The sequence below is a fragment of the Hyla sarda genome, chromosome 1, assembly GCF_029499605.1.
Source record: "Hyla sarda isolate aHylSar1 chromosome 1, aHylSar1.hap1, whole genome shotgun sequence".
NCBI lineage: Eukaryota > Metazoa > Chordata > Amphibia > Anura > Hylidae > Hyla > Hyla sarda.
The window spans coordinates 506,173,314-506,193,817 of record NC_079189.1 but is presented as its reverse complement, the minus strand read 5'-3'; the positions used below and the strand labels follow the sequence as shown (position 1 = coordinate 506,193,817).

The following is a 20,504-nucleotide window of genomic DNA, read 5'->3' as shown; positions in this document are numbered from 1 at the left end:
CCCCCGTCCCCCGCCGCGTCCTCCGGTCTTCCTCCCGTCCTCTCCGGACTTCAAGGGGCCGGGCAGGACGGGAGGAAGTAACCGCCCCCCCCTCCTGCGATTGGTCGGTTAACTAACCGACAGATCGCAGGGTATAGGAGGAGGTGGCAGGCTTGCCACCTCGCTCCTATACGTTAGCATGGTCCTGGCTGTCTGTGACAGCCGGGATCATGCGAAATTACCGGGCGGTCGGGTCCCATAGACCCGATCAGCCCGGTATCGCCGCAGATCGCAAGGGCGATTTCCCTTGCGATTTGCGGCGATCGCCGACATGGGGGGCCTACATGGCCCCCATCGGCGTTTTCCCTGGATGCCTGCTGAAGGATTTCAGCAGGCATCCAGTTCCGATCTCTGCCCGACGCGCGGCAGAGACCGGAAAACGCCAGGGCGTATGGATACGCCCTGGGTCCTTAAGGCCCAGGGTGTGAGGGCGTATCCATACGCCCTGGGTCCTTAAGAGGTTAATGACATTTTTCTTTTACAAAATTTTTATAAATTTTTTAAACAGGGATCAATTTATGTGAGCGGGCAGGGCACTAAAAATGTAGCAGACAATAATAAAAATGTAGTGTGTGTGTGTGTGTGCTTTTCACATTTAAAAAAAAACATTTTTTAGGAAGTACTACTACTTCCAGCATGGAACACACTCTTTCATGATGGGAGTAGTAGTACCTGTACAAATTGACAGATCGCCGGGGTCCGTTGCGATCCTTCTGTATAATTTATAGATGCAGGCGGCCGTTGTTCTATGGTCCCCTGCACGGCCGAATATATACACCTATTCATATTTCTTGCAGAGAGCTGTGATTGGCCACATGGTTTCAGCCAATCACAACTCTCTCTCTTGGAAATATTAATAGGTGTATATATACATCAGTGCAGGGGACCATAAAAGAGCGGCCGGCCGCATCTATACATTATACAGGAGGATCACATCGGGTATCAGGAGTGACACTTGCTGCAATCTGTCTATTAATGCAGGTACTACAGCTCCCAGCACGGAGCAGAGTGTGCTCCATGTTGGAAGTAGTAGTACCTGCAGTTAAGGAAAGATCACAGCGGGTGTCACTCCTGACAAAGCCGGGAGAACAGCTGATGCTGAGCAGTAGATGTATGTCCTATATCTACTGCCCAGCAAGAACTTACAGTGAGCCTGTAATGTGTATACTGTATACACATTGCTGGCTCACTTAACCCCTTGCTGAGCTGCTGGACAGTGTAGGTTAACCCTTTGGTCGGTATACACTATATACTGCTATCTATAGATAGCTGTATATAGTGTATACAGAAGATGAAGTCCGCTTACCTCCCTCCAGTCCGTGTAGCACCTCCCCCTAGTGGTGATGTCATTAGGGGGCGGAGCTACAGACGGGAGTCAGGCTGGTAAGGGTGTGAGGCTCTGTTCACACTGTACGTTTTGTAAAATGTGAACAGACCCATCTGGTATTGTCTTCCCAGACAGAGAGGCTCCAGCTGTTGCTTAGCTACAACTCCCAGCATGCCCAGACAGTCAAAGGCTGTCTGGGCATGCTGGGGGTTGTATTTTTGCAACAATTGGAGGCTCCCTGTTTGGGAAGACATTGCAATATTGGCGCTCTACCCAGCGGAGGGTGCCAAAAATGTACTAATCAATATTTTGTGTTTTTTTTGTTTTTTCTTCTCGTTTCAGATCCGTGTATGCAGAGGATTACGGCGGATTCGGAGGACAACTGCGGATGAAGTGTATTTTTTTTCTTTTAATAAAATGGCCAACGAGGGCTGTGGGGGAGTGTTTTTTAAAATTAAAACAATTTTTCCAATGTGCTAAGCCCCAAATACCCACCCGGTACCCACCTCCACAGGGGTGCCTGGAAGAGCCGGTACCAACAGGCCTCGAGCATCAAAAATGGCGCTCCTGGTCCCAGGTGGTAACAGGCTGCCATTATTTAGGCTGGGGAGGGCAAGTAACAATGGTTCTCGCCCACCCTGGTAATGTCAGGCTGTTGCTGCTTGGTTGATATCTGGCTGAGAATAAAAATACGGGGAACCCTATGCGTTTTTTTTTTTTTTTTTATTAAAAAAAAAAAAAAAAGCATAGGTTTCTCCGTATTTTTATTCGCAGCCAGATGCCAACCAAGCAGCAACAGCCTGACATTACCAGGGTGGACGAGGACCATTGTTACTGGTCCTCCCCAGCCTAAATAATGCCAACCTGTTACTGCCTAGGACCAGGAGCACCATTTTTGATGCTCCGGGCCTGTTGGTACCGGCTCTTCCCGGCATCCCTGTGGCGGTGGGTACCGGGATTATAATTATGGGTTAGCCCTAGCTGTTTTTGGGGCTAACGTTAAGCCCCAGCTTATTAATGGATTGCGTCTATTAGACAGCTTCCACTACTAAGCCTGAAAATTCTATTAAAAAAAAAAAAAAAAACACAACACATTGGAAAAATGTGTTTATTTTAAAGAACACTCCCCCACAGCCCTCGTTAACGAAAAAAAATCCAATTCATCTACAGTAGTCCTCTGAATCCACCATAATCCTCTGCATACATGGATCTGAAATGCAAAGAAAAGAAACACAAAAAAGCACCCGTAATGCAATGACTTCCCAAACAGGGAGCCTCCAATTGTGGCAAAACTACAACTCCCAGCATGCTCAGACACCCTTTGGCTGTCTGGGCATGCTGGGAGTTATAGTTTAGCAACAGCTGGAGTCTCCCTGTCTGGGAGGTCACTGCCAGAAGGGTCTGTTCACATTATACAAAACGGACAATGTGAACAGAGCCTCACACACCTACCAGCCTGGATCCCGTCTGTAGCTCCGCCCCTAATGAAGTCTTCACTAGAGGGTGGCTCAACATGGACCCGGCAGGGACAGGGAGCGAGGGTGGTAAGTGGACCTCGTCTTCTGTATACACTATATACAACTATCAATAGATAACTGTATATAATGGATACTGCCCAAAGGGGCTATAGGAGCAGGGAGTCTTGTCAATCTGGTGACAGGGTTCCCTGCCCCTGTATAGTATACACGAGTAAACTATGCACCCCCTGTATACTATACGGCCAGGGGAGGGGAGTAGTGATGCTATACATCCCTCCTCTCCTCCTTACACTCTGTGGACCGGGCGCTCAGCATCCTACCCACAGAGTGACCCACTGCCAAGATACAAATTTGGCTGTTTCCACGCACCAGGATAAACACTAGAAAAAGTGCCAAAACACAGGAACAAGCTGTGGCAGTTTCTCTGACGTTTTTGCAGGCGTTTTTTTTTTTTTTAGGTGTAAAAGAGCCCCCCCCCCAAAAAAAAAAAAAGTGGAAACCTAGCCTAAATCCGGTTTTCGTTACTTTGTTCCATTCAGCTTTCCCTCTTCCTGGGGTGGCAGGTACTGCGGGGCCTCTTCCTGGGGTGGTGGACACTGCAGGGCTTCTTCCTGGGTTTTCATCAACAGGATGCATGTCCATTCCATCATTATTCTAATTAGAAAAGTGTTGCACTCTCCATAGTTGAACACACACACACACCATGGGGGAGATATTTTTAGCTGTGCTACAGAAGATTCTTTGTTGCCCATAGCAACCAATCACAGCTAAATTTTTGTTTTACAAGAACAATATGAAAAATGAAAGATGGGCTGTGATTGGTTGATAGGGGATACAGAGAATCTATATATATATATATATATTATCAATGGGGGACATGTATCAAAGATTTTACCCCTGTTTTGTGTGTATTTTTTTGCGCAAAATTTTGCGCAAGCCCTTTTTTTGCGCATTTTTTTGTGCACGTTTTGGTAGAGCATGTCCTCCAGATGTGGCTGAATCAGGGTACCTTGGAGTGACATCTATAGTACACATGGATTTATTACCTGCGTTCTTTTCCTTTGCACCAAAAATTTGGACGCAAGTGCGTCTTTTTCCCCGTAAATATAAGCCATCTTTAACTGCACGTAGCGATCCTTTCTATTTCTGAAGGTAAGTTCTACTAAGGAACCACCAGAATGTTTTAACTTTCCTATCTCAATTCCTCCTTTGGTTTGCTTTATATTGCTTTTTACTCCTTGGTTATTCCAAAGCACTTTTAACCCCTTAAGGACCCGGGCTTTTTCCGTTTTTTCATTTTCAATTTTTCCTCCTTAACTTTAAAAAATCATAACTCTTAAAAATTTTCACCTAAAATTATATATAATGGCTTAATTTTTGCGTCACTAATTCTACTTTGTAATGACATTAGTCATTTTACCCAAAAAATCTACGGTGAAACGGGAAAAAAAATCAATGTGCGACAAAATTGATGAAAAAACACTATTTTGTAAGTTTTGGGGGCTTCTATTTTTACGCAGTACATTTTTTGTCAAAAATGATACCTTATCTTTATTCATACGGTTAAAATGATACCCTACTTGTATAGGTTTGAATTTGTATCACTTCCGAAAAAAATCATGAATACATGCAGGAAAATGTATACGTTTAAAATGGTCATCTTTTGACCCCTATAACTTTTTTATTTTTCTGTGTTCAGGGCGCTTTGAGGACTCATTTTTTGCGCCATCATCTGAAGTTTTTAGCGGTACCATTTTTGTTCTGATCAGACTTTTTGATCACTTTTTATTCACTTTTTTGTGGTATAAAAAGTGATCAAAAATGCGCTATTTTGGACTTTGGATTTTTTTTGCGCGTACGTCATTGAACGAGCGGTTTAAAAAGCGGTATATTTTTATAAATCGGACATTTCCGCACGCGGCGATACCACATATGTTTATTTTTATTATTATTTACATAATGTTTTTTCTATTTTTGGAAATGCCGGGTGATTTAAACTTTTATTAGGGGAAGGGATAATTGAAAGGGTTAATGATTTTTTTACACTTTTCTTATGCAACATTATAGCTCCCATAAGGGGCTATAACATTGCATTTACTGATCTTTTACACTGATTGATCCATCTCCATAGGAATGGATCAATCAGTGTTTTCGGCGATTGAATGCTCAAGCCTGGATCTCAGGCTTGAAGCATTCATTCGGCGATCGGACAGCACAGGAGAAGGTAAGAAGACCTCCTCCTGTGCTACAGCTGTTCGGGATGATGCGATTATACCGCAGCGATCCCGAACAGCTCCCTGAGCTAGCCGGGCACTTTTACTTTCGTTTTTAGCCGCGCGGCTCAGCTTTGAGCGCGCGGCTAAAGGGTTAATAGCGCGCGGCACAGCGATCAGTGCCGCGCGCTATTAGAGGCGGGTCCCGGCTTCACTATGACGCCGGGCCCGCCGCGATATGATGCGGGGTCACCGTGTGACCCCGCGTTATAGCGCAGGACCGGGACCCATGACGTATGCATACGTCATGGGTCCTTAAGAGGTTAAAATAATTTGCATATAGAATATTTGTTTACAGTTCAGTTATTCATTAGATCACTTGGATATTGTTATTTTATGATCCAACAATTTAATACATTTACATAGGAAATGTTTGATATCTTACTTATCATTGAACAAGCTCCGTCACATTAAAATAGCTTTGTAATCCACTTAACACTGTAGATCATTCTCCTTTTATTTTTACAATTTACTGCTTTCCGTTATACTTTTCCCCAGCGCCCGGTAAGATGGTGGCTATCACTGATAGCCACCATTTTACCATGCGACCACGGGGGGTTTCTTCCCCCCCCCCCCCCCTCCACCCCCAGCGATCGCTGCTATCTGCTGGTCAAATCTGACTAGCTGATAGCAGCATTTCGCTATGAGAATACTTAGCAGCGCGGTGTGTGAGTCGGGATCACGGGGATCGGGACACACACCGCTCTGCTAAGTGTCCCTTACCCGTCCCCCGGCGTCATTTACCCGGCCATGCGGTGTCCCGAGCGGTCCCGGGGGTGGTGCGTTCCGGGAGTGAGTTTCCGGCAGCAGGGCGGCATCTTCATTGGCAGCAGTGAGATCGCCGTAAAGCGATCTCACTGCTGCCTCTGGGAGTTTCAAAGCTGCAACTCCCAGCATGCCCAGACAGCCTTTGGCTTTCTGGGCATGCTGGGAGTTGTAGTTTTGCAACATCTGGGGGGCCACAGTTTGGAGACCACTGTATAATGGTCTTCAATCTGTGCTCTTCCAGATGTTCCAAAATTGCAAATCTCAGCATGCCCACTCTGTCGAGGCATGCTGGGAGTTGTAGTTCTGTAACATCTGGAAGACCACAGATTGGAGACCATTATACAGTGGTCTACACACTGTGGACCTCCAGCTGTTGCAAAACTACAACTCCCAGCATGCCCATGTCAACATCTGACCCTTCAGATATTGCCGAAATACAACTTCCAGCATGTCTGGCCATGCTGGGAATTATAGTTTTGCAACAGCTGGAGGCACACTAGTTGGGAAACATTGTTCGTTTCCTAACTCTTTTTCCCAACCCGTGTGCCTCCAGCTGTGCCTCCAAACTATAACGCCCAGCATGTACTGACAGACCATGCATGCTGGGAATTGAAGTTTTGCAACAGCTGGAGGCACACTGGTTTGGAAACACTAAGTTAAGTAAAAAACTTTCAAGTGTTTTGCAACCAGTGTGCCTTCAGCTGTTGCATAACTACAACCCTCAGCATGCACGGACTGCCAAAGGGCATGCTGAGAGTTGTAGCAGTATGCCTCCAGCTGTTGCATAACTACAAGTTCCAGCATGTCCTTCTGCTGTCACTGCATGCTGAGATTTGAAGTTTTTGCAACAGCTGAAGGCACACTGGTTGTGAAACACTGAGTCTGTTTCCGTGTTTCGCAACCAGTGTGCCTCCAGCTGTTGCAAAACTACAACTCCCAGCATGCACGGACAGCCAAAGGGCATGCTCGGAGTTGTAGTTTTGCAACAGCTGGATGTTTCCCCCCTCCCTCCCCCCAATGTGAATGGACAGGGTACACTCACATGGGCGAAGGTTTACAGGGAGTGCTGCAAGATTGAGATGCAGCAAACTCACTGTCAACCCCCGCCCGTGTGACTGTACCCTAAAAACACTACACTACACTTAAATAAAATAAGTAAAAAACACTATATATACACATACCGCTACACAGCCCCCCTCCCCAATAAATATGAACAACGTCTGGTACGGCACTGTTTCCAAAATGGAGCCTCCAGCTGTTGGAAAACAACAACTCCCAGTATTGCCGGACAGCCATTGACTGTCCAGGCATGTTGGGAGTTTTGCAACAGCTGGAGCCACCCTGTTTGGGAAACACTGGCATAGAATACCCCTATGTCCACCCCTATGCAAAACCCTAAATGCGCATGGTGCTCTCACCTTGGAGACCTGTCGTATTTCAAGGCAATATTTTAGAGTCACATATGGGGTATCGCCGTACTCCGGACAAATTGCCTTACAAATTTTGGGGGCTTTTTTTCCTTTTACCCATTATGAAAAGGAACAGTTGGAGTCTACACCAGTATGTTAGTGTATAAAAATAAAATTATTTACACTGACATGCAGGTGTTGCCGCATACTTTACATTTTCACAAGAGGTAAATGGGAAAAAAGATCCATTTTTTGGGACACAATTTAGCCAGAGTACGGAGATACCACATATGTGGGCGCAAAGTGCTCTGCGGGCGCACAACAAGGCCCATAAGGTAGAGTGCACCATGTACATTTGAGGTGATTTGCACAGGGGTGTCACAGATGTTAAATGAAGAATAAGGACATTGGTATAATTGATGTGTTATAATTGGGTGCAAAAAGTGGTATTCTTGTGAGATTAAAACTACATAATGAAGAAAAAAAATTCTAAAACTAATAACGAGGACACACTTACTGTTTAGGTGCAGATACGCTGCAGACAAAGCTCCTACTAAATAGAGCTGCGGGGTAAATTTATGCTCTGAGGAGAATTCTAAATTTAAAAGCAATTCAAGAAAGTAGCTGCGCAAGAATGATAAATTTAACGCAGCTGCGCCAAATTTACACAACAGGCAGAGGGGTAAAAAACTTCTATTATACACTGGAAATGATACATGTCCCCCAATGTGTGTATGTATGTATGTATGTACCGGTATGTTCCACAATCACGTCCAAACGGCTAAAGATATTAACATGAAACTTGGCACACATGTTACTTATATGTCAACAACAAACATAAGATAGGTGATTTAACCCTTACTCACCCACATTTGCCAGGGTCTGGGTTTTTGTTTAAAGTCCCATACAAGTCTGTGGGAAATATATGTTACTGCATAACTTCCAAACAGCTGGAGATATTTAGATAATACTTGGTTACATGTTACTTATATGTCCACTTAAAATATAGGATAGTTAATTTAACCCTTAACTACCCCCATTTGTGAGGGTCAGGGTTTTTGTTAAACCCCTTAAGGACGCAGCCCTTTTTCACCTTAAGGACTGAGCCCTTTTTCGCAATTCTGACCACCGTCGCTTTATGAATTAATAACGTGAAAACACTTTTACCAAATATTCTGATTCTGAGATAGTTTTTTCGTGACATATTCTACTTTATTTTGGTGGTCAATTTTCGGCGATAATTTTTCGGCGATAATTTTTTTGGTGAAAAATCCCCAAATTTCATGAAAATGTTGCATTTTCTAACTTTGAAGGTCTCTACTTGTAAGGAAAATGGATATTCCCAATAAATTTTATTTTTATTCACAAATACAATATGTCCACTTTATGTTGGCATCATAAAATGGACATATTTTTGCTTTTTGAAAAAATTAGAGGGCTTCAAAGTAGAGCAGCAATTTTAAAAAATGTCATGAAAATTGCTAAATCTGAAGGGACAGATGTTACAGAACTACAACTCCCAGCATGCCTGGGCAATCCAGGCATGCTGAGAGTTGTAGTTTGGCAACATCTGGAGGGCTACCGTTTGGGCACCACTGTAACAGTGGTCTCCAAACTGTGACCCTCCAGATGTTGCAAAACTACAACTCCCAGCATGCCCAGACAGCCTTTGGCTGTCTGGGCATGCTGGGAGTTGCAGTTTGGCATTCCTAGTGGTTGCCACAGTAAAGATCACTTTACTTTCACTTTCAATCCCCCCCCCCCCCCACCGTAGTCCCTGACAGCTCCGATCATCGCTATTTTCCGGATGATCGGGTCACCAGAGACCCGATCAGCCCGGAATAGCAGAAAATCGCATGTCTGAATTGACATGTGATTTTCTGCGATCGCCGACATGATTGCAGCAGGCATTCCGGTCCGGTCCCCAACCGGCTAGAAGCGCGGACTGGTATTCCCACGGACATATGCATATGCCCCACGTTCTTAAGGACTCGGGATGCAGGGCGTATGCATACGCCGGGCGTCCTGAACAGGTTAAAGTCCCATGCAAATCTATGGGAACTGTATGTTCCCACATAACTTCCGTACGGCTGGAGATATTTCAATAATACCTGGTACACATATTACTTATATGTCAAATAAAAAGATATGATAGTTAAATTAACCCTTACATACACCCTTATATAAAAGATAGGTTTTTGTTTCAAGTCCCATACGAGTATATGGGACTTCCAGTACCATACGGCACAAACTCCGCTCTGCATCTCCTGGTGAATGTGTCCATCCGGCTTGCAAGCCACACCCCATCTCACAAACACATGCCCACTGTTTAAGCCCCACCCCTTTTATTCTCTACCCTTTTTGTTCATAGATCTGGCTTGCAAATCACGCCCAGTCCCACAAAGCCACGTCCCCTTCTATTTTCAGCTTACAATATCTTCATCACAAATCAGTCCCACCTGAGGACAGGATGTGAGGACGGGATATGAAGTCAAAAGCTTCCTCCTTTGTTGATTTTCCTTCCCACAAAGGATTAGGAAGGAAAAACCGGGCAACGCGGATACTCTAGTCTAGCTAGTCTATATATATTTATATATATATATATATATATATATATATATATATATATATATATATATATATATAAACTCAATGGCCCTTATTTACTAAGAGTGTTGTGTAGGTTTCTTTGTGGGTTTTAATTCCCTACAATTTATTTTCCACGGTATTTAAGGTTTCCCTACATTTTCCACTTTCCCTACACTTCGCTTTTTTACACATGCTCTGATCTGTCTGGTTTTCCTCAGCTCAAATCCACCACATTTTATGTGCAAACCGTAGTATATGTTGTGTTTTTGTGAAAATTTGGGAAACACACCCCTTTTTGGAGACCACACCCCTTTTCCCGACAGCTACGCCCCTTTTTGTGTTTTCTTACGCAAAATGGAGAGTTAGTAAGGTTTTTTCAATTCTGGCGCAGACAGAATTTCTGGGGTGCGACAGAATCTGCAACAGAATCTGGCGCACAACCTGACAAAACGGGTTTTAATAGTAAATGAGGGCCTGTGTATATGTGTATGTTCCAGCATCACGTTCAAATGGCTAAAGATATTAACATGAAACTTGGTACACGTTACTTATATGCCAACAACAAACATAGGATAGGTAATTTAACCCTCACCCCCATTTGCCAGTGTCGGGGTTTTTGTTTAAAGTCCCATACAAGTCTATGGGAAATATGTTACTGCATAACTTCCAAACAACTGGAGATATTTTGATAATACTTGGTCACATGTTACTCATATGTCCACCTAAAATATAGGATAGCTAATTTAACCTTTAACTACCCCTATTTGTGAGGGTCGGGGTTTTTGCAAATCAATGGGAAATGTATGTTCCCACATAACTTCCTTATGGCTGGAGATATTTCAATACCTGGTACACATATTACGGGTCGGGATATGGGGTTGGGATATGACAACAATATATGAGGACAGGATATGAAGTCAAAAATTAGGCAACGCCGGGTACTCAGCTAGTATATATATATATATATATATATATATATATATATAACTCAGTATGTGTGTATGTTACAGCATCACGTCCAAATGGCTAAAGATATAAACATAAAACTTGGCACACATGTTACTAATGTCAACAACAAACATAGGATAGGTAATTTAACCCTTACTCACCCCCATTTGCCAGAGTTGGGGTTTTTGTTTAAAGTCCCATACAAGTCTATGGGAAATATGTTACTGCATAACTTTGAAATGGCTGGAGATATTTCGATAATACTTGGTCACATGTTATTTATATGTCCACTAAAAAATATAGGATAGTTAAATTAACCCTTACCTACACATTTATGTAAAAGAGGGGGTTTAGTTTCAAGTCCCATGCAAGTATATTGGACTTTAAGTACCTTACTCCACAAGCTCCGCATCTCCTGGTGAATGTGCCATCCGGCTTGCAAGCCACACATCATCTCACGAAGACATGCCCACTGTTTAAGCCATACCCCTTTAATTATCTACCCTTTTTGTGCATCGGTCTGGCTTGCAAATCACGCCCAGTCCCACAAAGCCACTTCCCCTTCTATTTTCAGCTTACAATATCAAATCCGTCACACCTGAGGACGGGATATGAGGACGGGATAGGGGGTTGGGATATGACAACAATATATGAGGATAGGATATGAAGTGAAACGCTTCCTCCTTTGTTGATTATCCTCCCCAACAAGGATTAGGAAGGGAAAAACGGGCAATGCAGGGTACCCCCCCCCCCCCCCCATATTTTCCAGGGAATTTAGGTCAGAAAACTGATGTAAAAACATCCATCCATTTGTCCTTTTGTCATCAATGGGGCTTATCTTTGGCTTCTCCTTCTGGAATCCAGGACAGATGAATGACATTTCACTACTTTGCTGCAGATTTATATCCATGCTAAAAAGTTTTTATGCATGGGATGTGGCTTGCAGAAACTTAGTTACGTTGAAGGTGGAATGGAATGTATGGAATGTATTGAAATGTTTGCCAAAATCTGGGTTAAATCCAACCTGTGTGAACATATTCTTAGAAACACAGAGTTTGTCATAGAATATTAGAAGATCTTGCTATGGAGCTAGAATGATCTCTCACCTATTTTAAGAGGATCCTTATCACCTGTAAAAAGTAGACTTTTATTATGAGTCAGTTAGACACACCTTATATTGTAACTGCTGCTAGAGTGACCCTTAGTTACAATAGGTGAATTTATTATTTCACTATATAATTTATTTGTTATGTGGGATATGAACTCATGGGTTTCGTTTTTCGTATTTTGTGCATGGAGACAAATGTTTGCAGACAAATTATTTCATTTAAAATTCACTACTTCAAAATCCCATTAGGTCAGAAGTTTACATACATCAAGAGTAGAAAAACAGAGCAAATTTCTTCCAAAAACAGGACCACACCTGCCCTAAGGTTGTATGTGGTATTATAACTTGTCTCCATTCACTTTAAAGGGGTTCTCCGGTGCTTACACATCTTTTCCCCTATCCAAAGGATAGGGGATAAGATGCCTGATAAGACGCTGGGGACCCCGGGATCATGCACGCGGCTCCCCGTTTGTAATCAGTCCCCGGATCGTGTTCGCCTCCGTCACGCCTCCGCCCCCGTGTGACGTCACGCCTCCGCCCCTCAATTCAAGCCTACGGGAGGGGGCGTGACAGCTATCACGCCCCCCTCCCGTAGGTTTGCATTGAGTGGTGGAGGTGTGACGTCACACGCTGCCGGCCCGGTGGTCACCTGTAATCAGACCCAGAGCGAACACGCTCCGGGGACTGATAACAAACAGGGTGCCGTGTGCATGATCCCAGGGGTCCCCAGCGGCGGGACTCCCGCGATCAGGCATCTTATCCCCTATCCTTTGGATAGGGGAAAAGATGTGTAAGCACCGGAGAACCTCTTTAATGGAACTGAGCTGCAATACCACACACACCCTGAGGACAGGGATGATGCTGTTCTTTTTTAAAGAAATTAGTACTGTTATTCTTCTCCTGGACCACCCCTTTTAAAATAGCTTGGCAAGTTCCAGAAAATTATGTTATGGCTTTAGAATTGCCGATTTACATCAGATGGGTTTGTCGAAGGATTCCAAGGCCTTCTTGCTTCGTAGGCCAATATAATGTGACTTTATGTAGTGCTAAGGCCCCTTTCACACTACAAAATGACTCCATTTTAAAGATCCGTACGAAGTTCCGTCTGAAAATCAGCTGTAAAACGGCAGTTACAAAATCCTAAACGGCCGTTAGAAAATCCCATTATTGGCCCTCATTTACTATTCTAAACCCGCCATGTCGCAGACATCGTGCGCCAGTCTGCGACACGATGCAACATTTTTTCCTGACGGACCCGATGTGGATTCTCCCAAACCCGAAAAAGGGGCGTTACCTGACATTTCTGAGCTTTCCCACGTATTTATTAAGGTTTCCAACCCGAATTTGTTGTGTTGTTGTGGATTTTTTCCCGAGAGCTCAGAGGAGTTGGAAACCAAAACCAACAAAACCCACGTGCGACAAACAGGATGCGACATAATTATAAATACCAGGGGAAAAAAGCAGTCGGGTAAGAAAGCAAGATAGACTTACAACCCGATTTTCTTAGTAAATGAGGGCCATAGTCTATGGGATTTTTCTAATAGCCGTTTTAACCCGTTATAGTCCATTATTAATAACGGCCGTTATTTTGTGAAGGAAGATAGTAACGGGAGAAATAGTTCATGCACACATACCCTTTCCTCCTTTGCTAATGTGCTGCTGAACGGGGGGGGGGGGGGGGGGGGGAGGGGAGGGGAGTGACTAAAACTTAACTTTTAATCTTGTTCTCATAAAAAATGCACATACATGTGATGTAAAGTGTGGAGTAGAACTGATGATGTCTCCCCACAAAACTATAATGGGTTTTAGTCACTCCCCTCCCCCCCCCCATGTTCTTTATACTAATTTACTGGGAGCTTTTGGTACTTTTGGTTGTTAGATACCTTGTGTACAATTTCTACATTACTTTACTGATGTGCTGCTGCCGGTATCATGGAGCTCCCTTCCCCGCTGTGCAATGATTTTTGGGGACTTAACATCACATGCCTAATGGTTGATAGGACAATGCTGTGCCCGCCGCTCGCTCTCACACAGTGCCCTCAGACAGTATGTAGATGTATGCCCCAGCATTGTATGTAAATCTTCTCCCAATTACTGGTATTCTTCAGTTGAACAGTAGCTAAATACCTTGGGATACTGCTTTCTAAAGTTTTCCTATTTTCTGTTGATATTTATGAGACTTCTGATCACCTGGCTGTAACAGACAATTGATGGGGGTATTCCTATGTTTATATAGCTAGTGTGCCCTCACTTTCTGATTGGTACATGAGCATAAAGGGGGACATCGCTGTTTTAATGCTGTGCTCACTTTTGTTGTCTCTGCCTAGTGGTGCTCTCGGTGATGGGGATGTAACTATAAACCAGCACTGTGTCCACTTTTTCTTGAGATCTGTGGGTGTCCCAGAGGTTGCACCACCATAGTGTCTTTGCAATATGCCGTCACTTTTTAACACAGGAATACCCCTATTAATCTGCAATAATTTGTCTATTTTGGACTTGCAGTTTCAGGCTGTTATAAAATGCTTATCTGTTGAAGCTGGCTACATAGAGATACACAGGAGATGAATAAGGGGCAGGTGTAAGAACCTGATGCCAATGAGAATATTGGAATATACACAGTACTTTGGCTCAGCTACATCTGGCATGTCAGGGAATAGTGTGTTATAAGGAGCAGCTCAGCTCAGTTAAACTTTACCTTGTCCATCTGGGAATATTGATTTACAATTGCTGTGATAAATCACATTGGTCTGTCCACTATCTTACGCAATTCACCCACACATAGTACACTAAAATACCATTACTCTGACATCCAATAATTCCCAGAATCTGTGATGCCTGAAAAATAAACGCACGATATAGGATTCAGGCTCTTTCTAGTGGATCGATTAGTCCTTGGAGGTTATCGGCGTCCAGAACTCTATGGGCTGAAAGCCTTTTATGAGCATCAGCGCCCACTGAAATATACTTTGTGCATAGGGCATGTGCACATAATTATGGACATTTATCAACGGGTTTAGTCAGGTTTTCTTTACTATAATTGTCGCAAAATTGTCGCAACTGCGACTACGCAATTTTTCGTGCGACATTTTGACTGGAAAGCAAGAAAAGCAAGTTTTCCAAAAATTAACTATGTAGTAATAATTTTAAAATGGACTACGGGTAGTCAGGTATTTATTAACTGCGACAGTCGCAACTGCGCAAAAAAAGTCGCAACAGCGTTAAAAATTGACTAAATTTACTCCAGCTCAAACATGGAGCAGAAAAAGCTACTACCAAAGTAAAAAAGGAAAAATTGCTTACGTGAAAGAAAATTATCAACAGGCTGAAACCAGTTGATAAATACGTCCCACATAAGCAAAAAAAAAGTAAGGAAAAAATTACTAAAAAAAAGAATACATAAGCAAACATTGATAAATGTCCCTCAATATGAATAGACTGTATTGTTGTATACCCTCACAGGAATCTTGGCTCTTTTAAATGCCAAGTACCCTCTAGTAGGGTAAACTTGTCTCATAGCATCAGTAAGGTTTTATGCGTGCATTTGCAAAAGGTTCAACTGTCCAAAAGTCCAATAATTTGGCACCTTAGTAATCCTGAATATGCCATATTAATTGAATTTAACTAGTAGACTTTTGCAGCATTGAGAAACCTAATACAACTACATTAGTATTTGTTCTCATAACACATAGATTATGGCTGGTTTCATACGGCCGCAGATGTCATTTCAGGTTGTCAGTCGGGACTTGCAGTGGTAGTATAGACACAAAAATGCAGCTGTTGCGCCTGTGTAAAACCGGTCTAAGGCTGAGTTCACACTATTAGCAGAGGCTCCATCTGCTGGTTTGTCAGATTTGATGGGAAGAATAGCACAGTGTGCTGCCTTGTTCTTTCTATCAAAGTTAATGGGGTCCGTCAACACTGCCGTCATGGTTACTGTTATTAGGGAACCTTTATCATTAATTTCATTTTATTTGGCAAGAACATGTTGGGACTGTTGTTTGAAAGCATTCCAGTATCTGTTCCTGAAGCGATTCCAGTCCTGTGAAGCCATATACATGCATCTGCCTAGCAGTTCATAGCTTATTTCTCCTCTGCTTGGTATACCATTAGAAACCATTGTGATCTATTGGAAGACATCCTGACTGAGCATTAGGTCCCTGACATCTTCCTCTTTTTGGAAGACATGTAATATAAGTCCTCACCACCAACTGACATGTAATATAAATCCTCACCACCAACTGACATGTAATATAAATCCACACCACCAACAGACATGTAATATAAATCCTCACCACCAACTGGCATGTAATATAAATCCACACCACCAACAGACATGTAATATAAATCCTCACCACCAACTGACATGTACAGTAATATAAATCCTCACCACCAACTGACATGTAATATAAATCCACACCACCAACAGACATGTAATATAAATCCTCAGCACCAACTGACATGTAATATAAATCCTCACCACCAAATGACATGTAATATAAATCCTCACCACCAACTGACATGTAATATAAATCCACACCACCAACTGACATGTAATATAAATCCACACCACCAACTGACATGTAATACAAATCCACACCACTAACAGACATGTAATATAAATCCTCACCACCAACTCACATGTAATATAAATCCTCACCACCAACTCACATGTAATATAAATCCTCACCACCAACTGACATGTAATATAAATCCACATCACCAACTGACATGTAATATAAATCCACACCACCAATTGACATGTAATATAAATCCTCACCACCAACTGACATGTAATATAAATCCTCACCACCAACTGAATGTAATATAAATCCACACCACCAACAGACATGTAATATAAATCCTCACCACCAACAGACATGTAATATAAACCCACACCACCAACTGACATGTAAAATAAATCCTCACCACCAACTGACATGTAATATAAATCCTCACCACCAACTGACATGTAATATAAATCCACATCACCAACTGACATGTAATATAAATCCTCACCACCAACAGACATGTAATATAAATCCTCACCACCAACTGACATGTAATATAAATCCACATCACCAACTGACATGTAATATAAATCCTCACCACCAACAGACATGTAATATAAATCCTCACCACCAACTGACATGTAATATAAATCCACACCACCAACAGACATGTAATATAAATCCACACCACCAACTGACATGTAATATAAATCCACACCACCAACTGACATGTAATATAAATCCACACCACTAACAGACATGTAATATAAATCCACACCACCAACTGACATGTAATATAAATCCACACCACCAACAGACATGTAATATAAATCCACACCACCAACTGACATGTAATATAAATCCACACCACCAACTGACATGTAATATAAATCCACACCACTAACAGACATGTAATATAAATCCACACCACCAACAGACATGTAATATAAATCCACACCACCAACAGACATGTAATATAAATCTTTACCACCAACTAACATGTAATATAAATCCACACCACTAACAGACATGTAATATAAATCCTCACCACCAACTGACATGTAATATAAATCCACACCACCAACTGACATGTAATATAAATCCACACCACCAACTGACATGTAATATAAATCCTCACCACCAACAGACATGTAATATAAATCCTCACAACCAACTGACATGTAATATAAATCCACACCACCAACAGACATGTAATATAAATCCACACCACCAACTGACATGTAATATAAATCCACACCACCAACTGACATGTAATATAAATCCACACCACTAACAGACATGTAATATAAATCCACACCACCAACAGACATGTAATATAAATCCTCACCACCAACTGACATGTAATATAAATCCACACCACCAACTAACATGTAATATAAATCCACACCACCAACTGACATGTAATATAAATCCTCACCACCAACTGACATGTATTATAAATCCTCACCACCAACTGACATGTATTATAAATCCTCACCACCAACAGACATGTAATGAGGTTTGTAAAATCTCTTCCACCTACCTGGTAGTGTATTCTGCTGCGGATTTTAGCAGTTCCTATAGGATGTCTGTGGTGACTATTCCAGCATTTTAAGCTCCCTACATTTTTATTTTCTCTGGAAATATCTCTCTGTGCTACATTAATATCCTGCTTCAGGGTGCGTTCACACGGGTTTTCCGCTGCGTATTTGAAAGTAGGCAGGCTCTTCTCGGCTGTCCGAAGCAGATTTTCAAGTAGCGGAATTTACGCTGCGGAAAATCCGCCACAGTCTCTACTGACTTCAACGGGGCTTGCGGCGGATAATACGCAGCAGAAAACCCGCCAAAACAAAAAGCGTGTGAACACACCCTAAATAGGTCATGGAAAGTCTGACCTGTAGATGGAGATATCTGCTGAGCTAGTTGTGAAATGCACAGCTTCTGCAGTGAATTGAGGATAAATGCTGCTTTATTGAGTCCATATATACTTCACAAGCAACAAAGCCCTACTTTATAGCTTTCAAGAGTGTAGGTTAAAGTTGTATATCCAGATTTCACATTGCTACCAGTATCATAACACTAGAACCATTATAGATTATTATGAATGGATCACATAATGGATACATAGCCCTGTGTACTCATTGTTTAGCCTGTTCTATACTCTTTCACCTCACAGTGAATTGTGTGTTTTACCTCATCCACCCCTGTATATAAAGAATAGAGAAATGCTCAGCCCTGAATGCTTGTTAATAATTCCAGGGACATTACATGCCCTGGTGTAATGGAGCGTCTGACTGCAGTCATTACACATACAAATCCCTTCTAATATGATTGAGGTCACATTAACATGATGAAAGAGCTTTACTTTGGGAAGCTCTCCACATGTGGCCTGGAAAGAGGGTGTTACTATAATATTCTTCATAAAGACATAATAGTACCCCATTATAAGTGATCTTACATATTACTACACAGACAAACATTAAAGGGAATGTGTCATGAGAAAATTACCTATATAAAGAGGACATGTGGCCAATCCTTCCCAAATTTTGATTTTACTGTCATTAAATAGCTTGGGGTACCATGATCACACATCCTTTTACAGTTCCCTGACATGCCCTTATGTTCCTGAAAACTCTTAAACATGTCACATAAAAAAATAAAAAAAATGACTGTACTGGGTCTGGATATTCAGGCTGATTGCCGGAACAAGGCACAAGAAGCACTAGGTTAAGTGCTTCTCGCCTTGTGTAGCTCATACCTGCGCAGGGCAGGCTCCATAAACTTTCTATAGAGTCCATCCTGTCATTACCAGAGCAATTACCAGAGCACTACTCCCACCTTGGTTTTGCCAATCGGTGGGTTTTGTGTGTCAGGGACACTTGAAAGGAGATTTGTCATGAAAAATAACATATCCCCTATCCACTGGGGATAGATTGCTGGGATCCCCCCAACAATTCCATGTACGGGCCCTCAGCTCTCCCCTGGAACAGAACGTCACGACCCCTGCACAAAGTGGTGACCCTCACGCCCCTTCATATATCTTTAAAGGGAGAGCTTTCAGATATCTCTGGCACTCTCATAGAGATATGGAGGGGACGTGGCGGCCCCCGCTTCATGCAGGGGTTGTGGCGAGGAGACTTCTTTTAAATTAAGTTTGTATGTTAATTTTTTTTTTATAAATCTTGCAGTTGACAATATGGCCACCAATCCCAATAATAAGCTGACACTTCCTGTTTTGTAAGAACTTTTCAGCAGTCTTTGCCTTATCAAAAGCGGGATGACAATGAATACTGACAGTGACACTTGTATTTATATAACATGGGATCAGTCCATTCACAATAGGCCTCCCTGAAATCTAACATTTTTGGCTTTATACACCACCACAATGTATTTGAAATGAAACAAACAAGATGTGCTTTAACTGCAGACTGTCAGCTTTAATTTGAGGGTATTTACATCCAAATCAGGTGAACGGTGTAGGAATTACAACAGTTTGCAAATGTGCCCTCACTTGTTAAGTACCAAAAGTAATGGGACAATTGGTTTCTCAGCTGTTCCATGGCCAAGTGTGTGGTATTCCCTCATTATCCCAATTACAATGAGAAGATAAAAGGTCCAGAGTTAATTTCCAGTGTGCTATTTGCATTTGCAATATGTTGCTGTCAACTCTCAGGATGAGATCCAAAGAGCTGTCACAAAACAAACCCTTCAGAGAAAGAGCCAAAACATTAGGCGTGGCCAAAACAACTGTTTGGAACATTCTTAAAAAGAAAGAACGCATCGGTGAGCTCAGCAACACCAAAAGACCAAGGAAAAACAAGCAAAAACACCCTTCACAACAGTTGGCCAGATCAAGAACACTCTCCAGGAGGTAGGTGTATGTGTGTCAAAGTCAACAATCAAGAGAAGACTTCACCAGAGTGAATACAGAGGGTTCACCACAAGATGGAGACCATTGGTGAGCATCAAAAACAGGACAGCCAGATTAGAGTTTGCCAAACGACATCTAAAAAAGCCTTCACAGTTCTGGAACAACATTCTATGGACAGATGAGACC

The 20,504-nt window shown here is 42.4% G+C and overlaps 1 protein-coding gene across 10 annotated transcripts in view; it reads left to right on the top strand.

The window, feature by feature from the left end:
* PPIP5K2 (diphosphoinositol pentakisphosphate kinase 2) overlaps nucleotides 1–20,504 on the top strand; it is a 117,544-nt gene that overhangs the window by 8,188 nt on the left and 88,852 nt on the right. Inside the window, exon 1 of one of the 10 annotated variants that reach the window (XM_056537517.1) lies at nucleotides 2,891–2,910. The exons of the other annotated variants lie outside the window; for them this stretch is intronic. The gene's annotated coding sequence lies outside the window, so the exon portion shown is untranslated. Of the gene's footprint in view, nucleotides 1–2,890; nucleotides 2,911–20,504 lie in introns of those variants that run through there. 10 annotated transcript variants of the gene reach the window in all.